The sequence below is a fragment of the Poecilia mexicana genome, unplaced genomic scaffold, assembly GCF_051168715.1.
Source record: "Poecilia mexicana isolate PSO_F unplaced genomic scaffold, ASM5116871v1 scaffold_10, whole genome shotgun sequence".
Classification (NCBI taxonomy): domain Eukaryota; kingdom Metazoa; phylum Chordata; class Actinopteri; order Cyprinodontiformes; family Poeciliidae; genus Poecilia; species Poecilia mexicana.
The window spans coordinates 7,558,754-7,573,698 of NW_028263379.1; positions in this window are offsets into that span (position 1 = coordinate 7,558,754).

Sequence of the window (14,945 nt, forward strand, 5' to 3'; positions counted from 1 at the left end):
TTGCCGAGTTTAATTGAAGCAGAGGGAAAAGAGGAAGATGAAGAAACCTGATAAATCAGGGAGAATCAATCAAATCCTGGATGGAGAAGCATAACAAGAAAGGGCTTTGTGAATGAGGAGCTGTTTCAGTCCAGTTCTTGAGGATTGGAGGAGGGTGGGGCTGGGTATGTGGGGAAGAATTGGGATAAGGTTACCCACACAGATTAGCCAAGAAGAGTGAGGGAGTGAGGAAAACTAGCAAGAAAGTTAAAAGTCTTAGTTTACCTGGCTCGCTTTGCTACCCAGCCAGTGAAAGTGCTTTTAAATCACCTGAAAGCGATTCGCCTTCACTGATTCTTTTTAATTTCTCTTACAAAAAGCAAATTTGAGCCAGAACTGCAACGTGGCGAATGATGTTACTCCCAGAGCCCTTTCAAGCCTTTGAATTTGAACCGCTTCCGTGCACTTATGCGTGTCTGTCTGCAGCGGCGGGACTGTGGGAATGTCACCGGGGATATCTCATTGAAGCTAAAGGAGGAGGCATCTGAGGGCGGGCGAGCGCTCAGCAGTTCAAAGGACCCTAGCAGGCATTTAGGGCTTGACAAAAGAACTTGGCAGATCAGTAAGTGAAGCCCAATGTACTACATTAGTGTCAGGACCCCCTCCGCGTCCCTCCCACTTTGCACTTTCATCTCTGACACGGACATATTGACTCAAAGGAGAGGAGGGGGTGTCAGTGTCGGGGAGGGAGGGCTCGGTGGCTGCGGTGTGTGTCCCATTCAATTCCCAAGGTGAAGCGACTGATGCGGAGGGGTCACCACCCAGAAGCCTCTCTTTTTTTAACAAGAAGTCACAGCTCGACAAGCATGTGAGACTTAAATGGAACGACCCTCTTCCTCTCATCTCCCTCAAAATCAGCCTCACCCCACTTGTGTAGGCCGACCCGCTTCAAACGCACACTCAGACACCCCTTTTTCACACCGCTGATCATGTCCTTCTGCCAGCTACCCGAAGTCAAACGGCTAACATGGATCCAGGTCGTGATGGGGTCGCAACACCTCGGCTTTATGGAGGGTGACGGAGAAAGGAGCCAGAGATGGGAGGGAGGGAGCTACCTCAGAGACCCTTCAAAGATCACCTGAAGAAAGAGGGAGGAGGCGGAAAGAAGCAGGAAGTGTTTTTAATTTGTCCCCCCTGTCACACGTTGTTTGCACGGAGTCATTAGCGCTCAGTTAGGTTTGCCTTGAAGGGAGGAGACCAGAGGATGAAAATTAAAGCCCTGCTCCTCAACAAATCATCTGAACACCAGAGTACACGTCAAGCATACTAATGTTTCCATTAGCTCCAGTTGCCTGTTTGACATTAATGCTGATCTGCTCCATCTCGGTCCAACAGGGAGTCTACAGTTGTCCGAAAACATAAACAAAAGTTTCGGCTCCCTTGTTGCTAGTTGCAAACATGTGCAATAACTTAATGTGACTGCTTGCGTTTTGAAGACCTCACTAAAACTATTCATTCTTGGACAAAATCCCTGGCCGTTGCTAAGCGCAGAAGAAGGTGCCAAAATGTGTCACAGTGTTACAACTGAATAACAATCAGCCCAAAGACCTCATGTGTTCCAAAATTCTGGCCCACATCTGACAGATAAATGTCAACTCCCTTGGTCAAGAAGAGGTAATCGATGAAAAACAGTGCTGTTGCTGTGTGCAGACGTGTCGAACAAGACGAGTGCTTTAATAGTATAATAAGCCTTCAGAAATGGGTGGCTTAGTGGTGAAATTTTGGGAAGTGGAATGATGTAAGTGTTTTTTGTCAGCTCTTTTTCCCCCCCTTACTTGAATGACCCTGTAATTGTTTTCTTGGATGACCGTGATTACCAAATTAAGGGGCTTGTTGTTTGTAATGTGGCATGAAATTACTGTGAGAGTCACAAACTGGCCAGAATACTTGACTCATTCACACAAAACATTATTATTATTTGACAGTTATTGAAAACACTCAGATGCTCGATTCTTGGTGGATGTCCATGGGCGCCATCAATGAGGCGAAGGTTCAAAGTAAATTAAAAATTAGCCAGAAAACAGCTTTGGAAAGGCGATGCTTCAGAATCAAAAGAAGCCCACCAGGAGCGTGACCTGAACCCACCCGTTTAATTTGATGAGGACTTTGATTTCTAGGTCATTACCTCCATGTTAGGGGTGAGAAATACTGAGTGGGTGTTCAAAACAGGAACCTGTCAGGCTAACTTTTATCTGATTGCTGAGCTGTCTGAAGAGCTGCTCCTCAGGTGCAAACTCAAAGGGTATGGGTTTATAAAGACAAGGTGAAGAACAGCACACTTCTTGGCCAAAGCCAACAATTTACATTATCAAATGATATTTGGCTACTTCCATGACAGGGAAGGCGTGGAAAAATCCTTCACTAAAATTATGCACAAAACAATGTGGCTAATATAGCTAATTATAGTAGTTAAACAATCTTATTGTTTGGAGGTAGCTTACAGTCTAATTGCTTACTTTAAATAAAATGAAGGTCTTTAATGTGTTGCTTGAATTGAGCATAGCTAAAAATCCAAACAAATAAGCGTTTTTCTCTTTGTTTTCTTTGTAACACAAGCAGTATTACTGATTGTTGTGTGTTGTGTTGCAAGCCATCCTGTTTTTGCTAGAACATGCAATATTAGTTCAGACGGGAGCGCCGGGGCTCCTATTTGTACCTATTTTCAAATGTCTGTAAAATTTGAACCGCATAAGATAGAGCAATACAATTTTTTCCCTATAAAACCTTAAGGGTGACACTTACTTTTCCGACAATCAACATGCCCCAGAGCGCTGTATGTTTGCGCAGACGAGTTCACAGATTTATAGTAACCAGAGGAACGCAAAATGCAAGGCAAACCCAGATACAGCGTCCAGCCCTATGATTTATAGATCGGTGGTAGCTTTTAGCACGCTAGCGCTCATTCTTTTTCGGTAAAATAGTTAGATACACACAGCCAACACAAACCAACATCACATAGATTCATACAGGCACATTTATGGATCCACAAAGACCCAGAGTTGAGAGGTTTTATTCTTTGGGCGAAGCTCCGGAGCTTACTACTGTACCGCACCAGCTGTTGAAAACGAAACCTAAGGATTGTTAAGACCTGGATACGACAGTGGAGATGAAGCTTTATAATGGTCGGGGGTGAAAAGGCTGCAAGTTGTCTGCTACCTGGAGTACAATTTCTGACCACCAGATGGCAGTCTTTCATATTTCAGGTCTGATTTAACCAGAATTGAGTAAGGAGAGAAGTAAATACTTAAGAAGCTCCCATCTCAACAGTTGAAACACCAAATACACTGAAATACGCATCCTTAACCCTTAAAGAGCATCTTAGCATTACCACAGGAGCTAACATTTACAGCCAATAAGGGCCGAGGAAAACAAAGGCGGCTCCTGGATTAGATTCTTTGCAAACACCAACCAACAATGTAACAAGTAGATAATTCAACTTCCAAAGCTACATTTTCTCTCAAACACTTTAGACATGTTGTAGGAAAAAATCCACTAATGGATACGTTATTTTTGACAAAACGGGGGATTTGTGAACATTGAACCGTGCAAGTCAATTTAATTCAAGAGAGAGCATATATTATATAATACAACATCTTCTTGAGTAGAAAAAAGTGAAGTCAGTCCATCCCATATATCTCATTTGGAAAAACAGACACTTCCTTCCATATGTGACGTGATGGAAAAACCAAAGGAAATCAGCAAAATATCAAGACATTTGGAAAATTCCTGATTCATGATCAAGTTCAATTTCTACATGCCTGAAGGTGTCACTTTCATCTATGGGGATGTCTAGTCATCACACCATTCAGGACGGAAACAGGTACACTGTCTCAGAGAAGAATGTCTATTGCTATAAAATATGCTTATTACAGATTTACTGTAGTAAATTGCTCTTTGCAAATGCACTTGGGGTCAAAGATCTTAATTTTGAGACATACCTGGAGGTATGGCAAAAGTAAAATTGAAGTATTTAGCCACAATGACTACTGGTACATTTGGAGGAAAAAATAAGAAGCTTGGAATCCTGGGAAAAACATCCCAACTGCTACGTACAGGAGAGGTGGCATTATGCTGTGTGCTTTGCTGTAAGAGGGACTCATGTAGTTCACAAAACAAATGATATTACAATCAAAGATTATTTCACAATGGGTCTTCCAAATGGACAATGACCCTAATCATCCCAATTATCACTTAAGGACAACAGTCAAGTCAAATACTAGAGGAATGTATGTAACCCGCTGACCTTAAAGAAAGAAAGCAGCCAATCCCAGAGCTGTAATTATTTTCCTTGGCGCTGATTGGCTGTTCTCCTAGACAGGAAATAAGGATAACTGTTTATGATAGGTTCTGCAATAGAGCTAAGACATCTTCCACTGCATGGATTAATACATATTAAGGTATATTTTGTGTTTTAACAAAAAAAAAACAGTTATTTATTTTAGACCCGCCTGAAATTTTTGTAGATTTAAACTATTTATGAGTGTGGCGGTGATGTCTAATTGAAATATGATGCATTATGGATGTTAATCTGAACTTAAACCTAAGATGTCAACTTTAAAAATGAGCGACAGAGTCTTTCACATTTCAGCTGAAACAGTTCAGTGTCCTGCACTGACTGAGGTGCAGTTGCAGCCTTACGTCTGTTCCCGGTCAAGAAAGAACCTTGAGAAGTGGAGGAGCCGCTACGCTAGCCCGAACCTGCAGTTCCACTCATCCTAATCGCTGAGCCCAATCCATTGCCCTGTCTAGCACCTCTTCAGAGGCCGCTCGCTCCTTTGTTCTGACAATACACAAACGACCATTCAAATGGAGGCACTCTGTAATCAGTGAAATACTAGCCTCTGGGCTTTGTAGAATAGAAAAAAAGGGAGGGAAAGAGACAGCTACATAGAAAGAAAGGAGAGGGAGAAAATCCATCCATGACCAATCAACTCTAACTACCTGTCTGGCTTTTTAGCTGCAGATGTTATTTGGGAAAGGGGGAAAAAATGTGCCCGTTCCAGATGTAAGATGTACAAAAGCGAGGCAGGCTGGTACCTCCACCCACTGACATAAAAATAAAGGCTGGACCCTTCCACACCCAGGCATGTTTGATATGACTTATGTTTTTTCTCTTGCCCACGTGGTTTCTGTCAAATAAATATGTGATGTATTACATCATCTCAAAGCCAAATGAGAGATAAAATGGAATCTGACAGAAGTACCCTAGTCTCACTCTCAAAATAACCCAAGGCTGTGCTAAACATTTCAGCCAGGAAAATAATGACTCTCAGAAATATAATAGGTTTGTAGATGATATTAAATTACTGTTGTTGGAATTAGAGCATTTAATTCTGAATTTTTAATTTAGTTTGAAAAAAAAAATGAAATTAATTTGCTATATTTGTACATTAAAGCAATGAGAGTGGTTTTACTTCAAATACTCGCTCTAAGCTAATAACAAGCCGAGTTGACTTTAGGCAGATATACTGTAGTTTTGGCCTGAAGGAGGAACCCGTAGTACATAGAGAGAGAGCCTGTCGATGTAGCCAGTCGATGAAGAACATGGAAACTCTACACCAATTCAAGATTTGAACCAAGGTCCTTTCTGGTGTAAGCTAGCACTGCACCACCATGCATTTAAATTGTGGGGGAAATTAAATGCACGGTGGAAGCATGGCAGTTGTAGCATTGTGCTCTGGGGATGCTTTAGAATGAAAAGGAAAGATGATTGGCATTGATGGAAAGACGGACCAAGATATATTCCGGACAATCTTATAAAAAAAAACAAAAAAAACTTGCAAATGCTATGAGAAATGGTGGAGGTTCACCTTCCAAGAAGACAACAACCCCAAACATAAAGCTGATAGTGTAGATCAAAGGATATTAATGTTTAGCATTTCCAAGTCAAAATCCAGACTTAAACCCAACTGTGAATTTGTGCCTGGATATAAAAAGATAGCATTCAAAGATGTTATCTATCCAGGTTGATTAAACTTTAGCTAGTTTACAAAGAAAAGGTTACATAAAGATGTGCAATGACAAATACATCCAAAGACCTGCAGCAAAAAGTGGACCTACAAATGATCAAAAAAATGATTTAAAAAAAGTGATTTTATTTATTTTTCCCAGTTCTGACTTACTTCCAAACTATTTATTTAATATATGTTTTGGTTTGTGGAATTAAATTCAAGGTGTGATAGAGACGTTTTTCAGTACATAATCGTATACAGATCATAAATTATATTTCCAATAATTTTTACCTTTAATCATCCATAAAGCAATCAAAATAAGTCCCATCACTGCGTTTTTATTTGACTTTACTTCTGAAGCTTATGGAGCATTTTTGCTTCACCATTGGGTCTTAAACAGAAAATAGAAAGAAGCCTTTGCTATTTTTGAGCGATAGTGAGAATATGTTGGCGAAGCTGAGAGAGGTGTCAGGTGAAACGGCATGCAAGGTGCATAGCAGCCTCAGAGAGCTCGGGGCTGAAGTCATTACAGATATCAGTCTTTTGATGTAAAAGGGACTGACAAATTACCTTGTTGAACCACAATATTCTAAGTGAGGCGTATATGTCAAATATCTGATAAAAAATGCTCCCCAAGGCTGCTGTTGGACTGATCTTGTACTGATAGTGAGGAAAATGCATGGAAATTAATGCAGTGACATGTTTGGGCTTTTTTTTTCAGAAAACTTAAATTAGAAATTTAATCTTAACACATTTCCCAGACAGTGATAGATAATACTAACAAACTGAGACATCCAAGTATTCAGTATGTTTGTTTTACATTAGTACACATGTAACTAATGTCACAAGGGTAAAACCCAGAACATTTTTATAAGATCTATACAGAAGGTCATTCAAAATTATTTTTCTCCTTAGGAGAAAAAGAAAATAAATAGATTCTGTTAGTTAAACTGAAGCATTACATAAAATGAAAACAGATTGCTAAATGAACTGATAAAAAATGCTCAACTTTTGCTCAACAGGAAAGGTGCAGTAATACTAATATTTTCATCCTGGTTTAAAGAAACCTCCACTTTCTGCACATTTGAGCTTTCAAAGTGAAGGCCGTAGAAACTAAATGCTGCTTCACCTTGTTTAGTTTTAGTCCTGGGACTGAACAAACAGACTTCTGAGAACCTGAGAGGTTTACATGGTTCATACCTGACAAGTAACTTGGAGATTTCCCAAGAACATTCAGTTTATTAATTTTAAAATCTAATCTTTTACAAACAGGGAGCCAGAGAGTGATCCATGGTGTGTTGTGGTGTTTAATTTTCCTAATGTTGGTTTGGATTTATTCAACATTTTGAATGAGCCGCTGTTCCCATATTGACTCCTTTTGCAATTCCTGAATTTAATATGGTTGTGAATTGATTTAATATCCAACTTAATGTTCAACTTTAGGTCAGAAGTCATAGCTACAGTTATTATAGGTTTTGGGCAGGCTCTGTTTGTTTTTCATCATTTAGTTTAGATTTGAGGGGATCTCTAATCTTGATATTAGAATACAAAAGTAAAGACCTTTGCATTTTCTGCATTGAGTTGGAGAAAATTCTGATCAATCTTGCTACAATTGGACACTGACTTATTTACTGGAAATGAATGTGGTTATATTGTGACAGAAATATACAACTGTATGTCATCAGAATAGCAACGGAAAGAGATTTAGAAGTAGTCAAAGCTAGAGGTAGTTAGTGAGTAAAAGTAGCTAAAGAATACTTAAGCTACTTTACTTTAAATATTATTAAAGAATGCATTCTTAAGTATTTAAAAATACTTAAGAATTTAAGTATTAAGAATTTAATGTTCTTAATATTAAAAAATGATTCTTAATATTAAGAATATTAAATTCTTAAAGTAGCTTAAAGGCCTAAGATCTTTAGGGAGACAAATTTGAAGTGAGCAAAAACTGTTAAAGCATATTTGTCCTCATGTTTCGATTGTTGCATATTGAATTTTAATATTATTTCCTGTTTTTCATTCCTTTTCCTCTCCTCACCTTCTCCACTGATGATGCGGTGTAGCAAATTCCATTCAATCTGTACGTAGAATGCATTGGTGTGAAACTTCAACCTGTACTTCTACAGTGAACCATTTACAATCTGCTGATCTGCTGCATGCTTTCTGACCAAAGTCCTATGGTGTCAATTAGGCAAAATCAGCAACAGAGTTAGCAAGACACAGCTATAAAACAGAAATCATGAGTGAAAGGTCTGTTCCTGAAATGTGACTGTGCAGGTGTGCATAATAAATTAATTCTGTTTCATCAATGGCACATATTTTATCGCTGATGCATGGCAGGTCTCAACATAGTTGAATTAGCACTTATGGTACATGCTTAAAGGTTAGCACAACTAAAGTTTTAGTTAGCGGGGCCTATTTATTTCAGGAAGTGCAACAGAAAGCCATATAGACTGCTTAAATAATTCAGAGTAGTTCCTGCAACTCATTTATTCTCCATTCAACTAGAAAACCATGAGATCTAAAGTAGAAAGGTAATTCACGCGATAATAAAACATCGTAACATGATTCTGGTATGTGGCTTCAAAGACGAGCTGCCTGAGCCTTCACAAATCAACCTGCTCACTAAGTCGGCTCTGTGACTTCCTGGCTCAGTAGTTTTGAAGCATTAGAGCAGTGGATAAATTTCAACCCCCTGTTATGTACTGATTTTCTGACATAACACAGGGGAATGCAAAACGTGTCTAGATCCCCATTGGAAAGTGTCCTCTGAAGGAGACTTTAGTTTGAAACTAGAACTTCATTTAATTATTTTCAGTTTTATTTGCCCTGGCTTAATCATCAGAAAAGTGTCTTAATTCCAAGCAACCAGCTAACCAAGGTTTTAACCAAAGTTGCAAAACACCCAACATCCAGGTTAACCAGCAAGCCTGCACAACTTTATGTTCAAGTCCTCACTGTGCATAGGAGTCTAGGTTTATTTTCATATGCAATCATGCTTAAAAAGAAAAAAAAAAGAAAAATAAACATTTTGATCATCCTGGGAGTCATTGTAAGATAGTCAAGTCCAAAAAACGGGCCTTGAGGTTCTCAAACACCAAAGAATTCATGGACCACAAATCAAGAACAGTTTCAATTCCCTTTAAGCAAATCTTCCCGTCTCACCTCCAAGATGTTTATGCCAGCCGTCCTGTAGAGCAGATTACATGAGGACTTTATACTGATAGCTCTCAACTGGGAGGGAACCTAATAAATGTTGATAGAACTGTTGATGATTGAGAGCTGGCTGGGGCCAGTAGAAAGAAAGACTTTTCAGACAATGTATGAGGAAATGAAAAATAAGTTTCGTAGGAATAAACACCTAACAGCTCTATATTTCTAACCAGCTTTGACAAAGATATGTTTTTTCATTCGAAAATTTGTTAAATTAAAGATCTGTGTATTAAAGATCTTTATAACTTTCACAATGCAAAAGTTTTAGTTGTGACAAACATCCCCATTAGCTGGATTTTATAAGATTCTCCTGACAAGGTGATTCATCAGGATCCATACGGGACATTTCAACTCAGCTCCACAGAGTCCGGACTCAGCAGACATGGAATCCACTTATGCTCGAATATCACCTGTCAAAACACCTTACACTGATGTGATGAGTTTTGCAATCGGGTGACATGTCCAGACTTTTTAAAAGAAAACAGTACATTCAGTCATATAGAAATCAATGGAAGTTTTTTGGAATTCAAGAACTTTTCTTTCCTTTTAGCAAAGCCCTACTGTTATGCTGTCAAAATTAGGATTTAGGACTCACTAAACAGCATCAAGCATCCTAATTAACAAAGCTTAAACACATTCACAGGATTTATAAGCTTTGATGTCCAGATTTTTAAAAAAAATGAAATTTACACTTGAAATCTAAATGTACAATTTTTTAAATAGCTCGTAACGCAGGTCGCTGGTGGCTTCCATTTTACAAATCCAGAGCTCTCAAATTCCTCCACACCTGAGTCAAGTAAGTCCCAGACACCTTTCCGCTGCATTAGAAAGAAAAAAAAGCTTAGTTTGTGGGCAGAGGAATGCAGCTCAGATCCTTGCCATAGCAGCCGTAGAGGTAATGCACTCGCATGTCGGCGCTTGTCGAGGTGAGCGCACCTCCCTCTTCTGTATTAATAACCGCATGTCCTATTGCTGTATCAACTGGGCTGTGTTTTACAGGGCCTGGCTTAGCTTACGGGAAGATAGATGATGAACTCCTCCACCTCTTCCTCTAATTTACACAAATACTTCCCCAGATGTCTGTTTTGCTGCAGTATTTCCAATCTGTGAATGACGAGCACCACTTGAACATCCCCCCCTTGCTGTACCCTCAAGAATCATGAATGCCAATTACAGAGCGCAGTTTCAAAATGTGAATATGTTATTTGTAATAAGTGAGTGCAAGTGCAGTGCTCCTGAATGATAATACAGATATTTTGGGCAAAACAGAATAAGTTAAAAATAGCTTGGTTTAGTTTTAGATAATGTCAAAAGGTTCACAAATCCTGACGGGAAAAAAGCTCTGACTGGTTTCTTTCTTCTTTTTTGTGCAAGAAAAAAATGTTTATACAAGAACATCAGTCTTGACAATTGACTAACACATAGAAGGGATTGTCATTAAGATACACTCAACTGTCAAAATTGAGCTATGAAAGAGAAAATCGCTGGCGATGACAATGATGGCTTCCTTTCTCTCTAATATAAACATACCAGCCTGATCACTTTTTCCCCTCGGGGTAAAGTCATTGTTCCAGTTTGAAAGCTCCCTGTGGATGCTGGGTATTTTTTTCCCTCTCTTCTCATTTATTTGGCTGTATCCAGGTGATGTGCCAAACTGTCACATCAAGCACAAGACAGACTTATTTATTCACAGCAAAGGTCAAAAGCATCACAGCAGGAGGTATGGGTGGGTGTTTACCTGCTTGGATGTACATGTGTCTAAAAGTATTAATACCCCTTGATCTTAGTCACATTATATCACATTAAACCAGAAAATTCGATAGATTTCGATGTGACAGGTGAAGACAAAATACTGCAGTTTTATTCAGCCCCCTTTAATCTGATACCCCAAAATAAAATCCAATTGGCTAATAGCCTTCAGGAGTCACCTAATTAGTAAATTACTGGTGTGTAATTTAATCTCAGTATAAGCTCAGGGGAAAAATTATGTTGATGGGACAGCTAATAGTTTGTACACTCCACAAATCTGGGCTTTATAAAAGACTGGCAAAAAAACTACGTAGGGTCAGATCTAACATGTGAAGTTGATGTTTGGTCAGGTGAGGCTAAAATGTTATTTTTGCATAAATTAAAGTACAACATGCTACTGTATGCATGGGAGAAAACCCAACACCCATAGTGAAACACGGTGGTGGGTGTTTCATGCAGTGAGGATGTTTTTCTTCAGCAGGGAAAGGGAAGCTGATCAGAGTTTATGGGACGGGTGGAAATAAATACAGGACAATCCTGAATCAAAACATGTTAGAGGCAACAAAAACTTAAATCTAGAAAGTCTAGACTCTAGATTAATCAAATTAGGCATCTGTGGCAAGAGTTCAACTTTGATGTACACAGAACCTCTCCATGAAATCTGATGTTGCAAAGGAAAATTGACATTTTTTGTCACTACATGTGTAAAGATGACCTGGCTGGACCTGCAGAAAAAGATCACTCTCCTTTCATTTTGATCTTTTTTTAGACTTTCCCAACATTCCCAAAATTGTAATCTTATTAAATAATTTGTGGTGGTCTACCACATAAAATCCAAACACAATATATGATAGAGAAATTCAAGAGGCATCATCACTTTTGCAGCATATTGTAAAATAAAGGATTTGACAGTCTGATGTTTGAACTGCAAACTGATGAGAAAAGATTTGTCCAGGGCATGTGGTTGTTCCATTTTTACTCCACTGAATGCCTCATTGTTATTTAACTAAATTACATCACAAAAAATATTATACTTATAAACAAAATTGTAATTTTGAAATTACTTAAAAGTAGAGAAACTGACCTCTCCAAGGACTCACAAAACATACTTGTTTGCCACAAGGGGCCGCCAAAGAGCAAAAATGACGGGAAGGTTTCCTCGGAAATCTTGGAAAGTGTTTTATATCTAATTATTTAGGAAATGCATTTTAATCTGACCCTAAATGCAACATTCATCATCTCTCGTTACATTACAGAAACATACACCAAGAGAAGCTTTATGGAATACAATTGGAACATGTAAACATCTGTAACTGTGGAGCAAATTTTCTTTATAATCCTACACTAGGTATACAGCTGTCTCTAAATTCAACTATTGCTTTGGGTCGTGAGAAGAAAAGAGGGCGGAAATGTACATGCCTGCAGAGACATGACCTTACATTTCTTTCCACTAGAGATGGAGTGGGAAAATCTTGTCCTCAATTATAAGTCCTACAGGTAAACCCTGCTGGGGCAAAATATTTCCTTTCACTCTAAAAAAAAAACTTCTGGTACTCTAAAAGACTGAGATAACTTTAAAAGAGAGTGCAGTAAGATAAAATGCATCTATCATCTGTGTTTTCTGAAGTGTGATAGAGCAAGCTTCATGAGTAGAGTGATGTTGTCAGTCTGACAGTGGTGTTAATGTTTCCTGAGGGCGGTTTAAAGAACAGAGTAGGATGAGGTTGCATAATCAGTACCTGGGATTCATGGAAAACAGAGTCAGGTTTAAGAACCACTTGCTGACACCTCCACCAAGATGGGAGGAGAATTCACTTGGCAGCAAGACAAGTGACTGAATCAAATGGAAATGTGTAGTTTAATTGATACTAGTTGCTACAGGCTGTTTGAACAGAAGAAGTGAAAGGCACTGACAGAATATTAGCTTAGCTATTGCCTTCAATTCTAATCTTCCTTCAGTTCTCCGTCTGGGCTTTCTCCGGTTGACTTGGATTCTCTCTGGTAGAATTTCAACTGAGCCGATCAGCAAACACAAGAAGTTGTGGATGATGACTTTGATTTTTGCGCTGTTTTAGAATTGTAATCTGCCTGTAGTTTTAAAATGGCAGTGGAGGACGTGAACAAAGTCATTCACTCTGTGTTGACCACACTTCCAAATACTGAATGAACATCAACAGCCATCTTGTTCAGCTCGGCACTTCTGTCTTCACAGTGGAGGATGTTTGTTTATGGCGCAGGCAGTGGAACTGGCACATTACATCGCGTCACACTACGTTATGGCCAAACACTAGCAACTGGGTAAAATTTAAGACTTCAACAGAGTCCATGCCTCCAGGAAGCAATCGTTTCTCAATAGCCAACAGTTCTGACCTTCTGTACAAAGTGAAGTGTAGAACATGGGGCTGGTTCTTACCACTTCATAAATCCTCACATTTCCATACTTTTCAAAGTTTAAGCAACATGCAAATTATGTTTTGCTTGAGGTAAAACCCTTCTGAGTTAAGAAAATCCAGAACTACAGATAAAAGAAACAAAACCCTACACAAACTGTTGGCTCTGCATGATCACACACACAGGCCAGACGTGGTCTTCAGATCCCAAACAAATGACACTGGTTCTCCTCCAAACACATGAACACAGTGGACTCTGTCATGTTCTGCAGGTGGACTCGTCTCGGTGTAAGAACAGACTGGCCTGGCTGTCCCGTCCCATATCATGTTACAACCGGATTAAAGTAAAGGCCAGTATTTCCCTTATGGGCCGGTCTTATGCTGGGCTGCTGGGAATTGGGCACTGATACCTGCATTCTCATATGTACAACACACCTGCTTTGAGTTTGTGTGTCTGTTTAAGCAAAACAGACCCAGTCTAGAAGAACTGTAAAAAAATTTAGTCAAGAAATACATTTTAAGCAAATAATGTGGGTCTGAACACAGGTCGGTACTTTCTGGTAAATATATGTCTATTATTTGCAGGAACATCGGTACAACCAGCATTCCCACTATTCTTTGATAATGTGTATGTGCGTTCAAGTTCTGGTGTGTGCCAATACCTCCAGGCTGCTTCAGTCAAACCCTGGACTGGAATTCATGTCAGCCACAGCAGGGGGATTTCCACGTGCCTCACAGTCGTCCTGCCTGGAATATAAAGTCGTGCGTCATGCCATGGATGCATCCGCTCGCTCCGTTGTGGCCACGGGGCAAAAAAAAAAAAAAGCTTTCAGCTGAGAGTGAAGTAATTGTTGACTCAAAGTTCAGGTAATATATAAATTTAAGTCATAACAGGTTCTGGTTAACACCTGGACTTAAGTGCCTTCTACTGGTGACAAAGATGGAAAGTGAAAAAATGAAGGTCTTGCAGAAAAAGAGAGATAATTTCACTTCTTGAATGTTTCAAATAACTAAATTTCAGGTTTTAATGACAACATTAACAAAACCATGAAGACATAAAAAGACTTAAAAAATTTGGCTCTAGTTTGAGAATGTCATCATCTCCTCAATGACATTTAGAAAATCTTTTACTGGAGTTGAAAGAACTCTGGGAACATTTTTAGTTTCAATTAAAATGTCTATTTTTTTCCCTTCTTTTCTTGCAGTGCATTTTAACATTTCTGTCAAAATGCCAGAGATAGCCAGTCGGCCATTTCTTACTTGATGTCCCTGGACAGATGGTGTAAGTCACCCTAAAAGAATGAGTAAAACTACATATTGATTACATGCTCTTACTCAGCAATACATTAAATATGCAATATTTCAATAAAATAAAGCAGAAGATAAATTATCCTAGCCCTGCAAAAGAAAGGTGTCCCAGTTTCCTAATGTTTTGGGTGGAATGATTATATTTAAATAGTCTATAAAAGGTTTTAAATCAATGTACAGCTGCAATTTATTCCCCGAGTTTAATAAATGTTTAATACCTGCTTAAAGGTGTCAATTTTCAAAAGTTGCTTTGAGAAATCAGTCTGATCAGAACGCATAGTCTAATTTATAGGAT